We start from the raw sequence: 4,040 nt of genomic DNA on the forward strand, positions 1-4,040 counted from the left end.
CCTAGTAATGGAATGGCTGGGTCAAATGGTATTTGTATTTCCAACTTTTGAAGGAATCGCCATACTGCTTTCCACAATGGTTGTACCATTTTACAGTTCCTAGCTGCACTTCTTCAAGGATAGATTTGTTTGTTCTTCTGGCAGTCCATGGTATTTTCAGTATTCTTCAACAACACCACATTTCAAAGACATCAACTCTTTATTCCTTATTAACTGTCCAGTTTTCACATGCATATGAGACTATTGAAAATACCATGGCTTGGGTCAGGAGCACCCATAGTATTCAAAGTGACATCTTTGCTTCTTAACACTTTAATTAATTCTTTTGCAGAAGATTTTTTTCCAGAGCAATAAGACATCTGATTCCTTGACTACTACTGCCATGGGGGTTGATTATGGATCCAAGTAAAATTAAATCCTTGACAACTTCTGAAATCCCTGACAAATTCAATCTTCTCTTCATTCATCATGATGTTGCTTATTGATCTCTTGAGGATTTTCATTTTGTTTATGAAAACAGGCTAGCAATGACAACCACTCAGAAAGTGGTTTAGTATGTCCATACTAAAGACTGTAGCTTTTGGTCTTCAACAATAAGTGCTTCAAGTCATCTTCACTTTCAACAAGAAAGGTTGTGTCATCTGCATATCACAGATTGTTAATGAGTATTTCTGCAATTCTGATGTCACATTCTTCTTCAAGTAGTTCAGCTTCTCAGATTATTTTTTCAGGATGGAGATTGAATAAATATAATGAAAGAATACACCACTGACACACACCCTTCTTGATTTTAAACCATGCAGTGTCTCCTTGTTCTGTTTGAACACCAGCCTCTTGGTCTAAGTACAGGTTCTGCATGAGAACAATTAAATGTTCTGGAATTCCCAATCATCTCAGCAGTATCCATAATTTGTTATGATGCACACAGTCAAATGCATTGCATATTTAATAAAACACAGGTAGACATCTTTCTGATGTTCTTCACTTTCAGCTAAGATCCATGTGATACCAGCAATGACATCTCTCATTCCATGTCCTCTTCTGAATCCAGCTTGCATTTCTGTAAGTTCCTTGTCAATATACTGCTGTAACCATTTTTGAATTGTATTCAGGACGATTTTACTTGCATGTGATATCAATGATACTTTTTGATAATTTCCACATTCTATTGGATAACCTTTCGTTGGCTATTATTTTTTAAATTTTATTTTAAAATAAAATTTTGGGCTGCAAATTTACAGAGCAAAATTTGTTTTACATTCTACAATTTCTGTACATTTGATTTCACATCTTGATTACCATCCCCGACCATAACAAACTCTCTTCCCTTCCTGTCTCTGTGACTAACCTCTCCCTGTGCCTTTCTTAACTATGCACTCCTGTCTGTCCACCTTTTCCTTTATGTGAATGCTGCCCCTCTAGTATCCCATGACAAATTGCTCTAAGGGGTGTATCTTCCTAGAGTAGGTGGGTGCATAGGCCTGGGGTGGGTGTTCTGCAAATATGTCTTCCTACTGTTGGGTTGAGAGCCAATCCATGGATGTGAGTCTAATTCAGGGCCTGAAGAGTAACCTGGAGCCATAGTCTTGGGGGTTCCACCAGACTCTATCTGACCAGTAATTCTGATAATTTTTATGTTTTTACACTTTTTTCCACATCTTTCCTCCCATTCTATCCAGGATCTCCAGTTTTGATTCCTTTCTGAGTGGTTGGCAATGGTAGCCTGGCACCATCTAGTTCTTCTTGTCTCAAGATCCATCATATTCTCGGACTTATTGTTTCCAGATGCCTTTGATTTTCTTCACTCTTCTTGCTTCAGATGAGAGGAGACCAATTGTTGCATCACTACTCACAAAAGTAGGTTGTGGAACAATATTTTTTTTGTACTAGGTTGTGCCAATTGAGTTTGGTGTCCTTTGAGACTATGGTCCCAAGTTGACAGGCCCAGTGATTCTCTCTCTTAAGGTGTTTGGTTGTTTCTGAGAGGTTAGTCCAACTCTGTCTCCTGTTGCTTCTGTAATGTAGGTGGCTAATTTTGTAGCACAAGTGCATATGTAAGATTATCTTCAGCTAAATCTATCCTTGGTTTAGGGTATACTCCTGTTTGCTGACCTCCACCTGGTCTTCTTACTTTTCTATGCATTTATCTGTAGCCTGGTGTTTTGTGTTAGTGGGAATGCAGTATTGTACATACACTATTATTTGCTTCTGTTGTCTATATCTTATGTGCACATTCTGTGTCCTTCCTTTCCCCAACGTCATCATGCTGGTCACAGACTCTTTCCATATCATCTCTGCCCTCACTCAAATAAACACGTGACCTCCAACTAGTTCTAAGTTTTCCCTCCACTGCCCTTCCATTCCCGGTACCCTACAAAGTGTGTTTTCTTCTCTAAATAAACTTTTCCTTGACTTTTTACAATAATGGGCCCATACAATGTTTGTCCTTCTGCAGTTGACTTATTTCACTCGGCATAATGTCCTCCATCCATGTTGTGAGTTGATTAGCATATTCTTCATTATTCTTTAATGTAGCATAGTATTCCATTGTGTGAATGCACCAGAGTTTGGTTATCTATTCATCTGCTGATGAGCCTTCAGGTTGTTTCCATCTCTTTTCTTTCGTGAATTGTGCTGCAATGAACATGGGTGTGGATGTGTCTGTTCCTGTCCTGTCTCTCATATCTTTAGGATATATTCCTGTTAATGGAATTGCTGGATCAAATGGCATTTTTATTTTCAGTTTTTTAAGGAAACATCATATAATTTTCCATAATAATTGTACCATTTTGCAGTCCCACAAGCAGTGTATGAGAATTCCAGTCTCTCTGCAACCTCATCAGCATTTGTTTTTTTCTGTCTTGTCGAACTTTGCTATTATTGTAGGGGTGACAGGATATCTCATTGTTGTTTTGATTTGCATCTTTCTAATGGCTAATGTTTGTGAGCATTTCCTCATGAATTTGTTGGCAACCAGAATATCATCTTTAGTGAAGTGTATGTTCATGTCCCTTGCCCATTTTTAAATTGGATTGTTTGTCTTTATGGTGTTGATGTGTTGATGTTTTCTAAAAATTTTTGAGATAAGTCTTTTGTCAGATAGGTCATAGCCAAATATTTTTTCCCAATCTGTAGGTTTTGGAGAAGTCTGTTGATGCATATAAGACTTTAATTTTTAAAAGGTCCCAATCATCTAGCTTCTCTTCCACAGTCTGTACATTTTGGGTTATGCATGATAGTCTATTTATGCCATAATTAGGGCCTGAGATTTGCCCCTATTTTATCTTTGATGAGCTTTATAGTTTTGGGTTTTACATTTAAGTCTTTAATCCAACTTGAGTTTGTGTTTGTGTATGTGGTGAGATATGGGCATTGTTTCATTTTTCTGGAAGTAGATATCCAATTTTGCCAGAATCATTTGTTGAAGAGGCTATCTCTCCCCCATTTCATGGGTTTTGGTCCTTTGTCAAAGATCAACTGTCCATACATGGATGGGTCTATTTCTGAATTTTTGATTCTGTTCCATTGGTCTATTATCTATCATTGTACCAATACCATGCTGTTGTAACTCCTGTGGCTGTATAGTAGATTTTGAGATCCAGGAGTGTGAGACCTCCTACTTCGTTTTTCTTCTCCATCAGTGCTTTGCTTACCTAAGGTTTCTTTCCTTTCCATATGAAATTAATAATTGATTTTTTCATTAGCTTAAAAAATGTTGTTGCTATCTGGATCAGGATTGTATTGAATGTGTACATTGCTTTGGGTAAATTGACATTTTCACAATATTCAATCTTCTTATCCATGAATAAGGCAAGTTCTTCCATTTATGTAGATCCCTTGTAGTTTCTTGTAGTAGTATTTTGTAGTTTTCTTTGTACCAGTCTTTTGTGTCTCTGGTAAGATTTATTCCTAAATATTTTGTCTTTGGTAGCTACTGTAAATGGTTTTGTTTTCCTTATTTCCTTTTCAGACGCCTCTTTGTTGATATAGAGGAATCCAAAAGATTTTGTATGTTGATTTTGTATCCTGCCACTTTGCTG

Source organism: Orycteropus afer, unplaced genomic scaffold, assembly GCF_000298275.1.
Source record: "Orycteropus afer afer isolate SDZICR_OR568_19922 unplaced genomic scaffold, OryAfe1.0 scaffold00146, whole genome shotgun sequence".
NCBI classification, from domain to species: Eukaryota; Metazoa; Chordata; class Mammalia; order Tubulidentata; family Orycteropodidae; genus Orycteropus; species Orycteropus afer.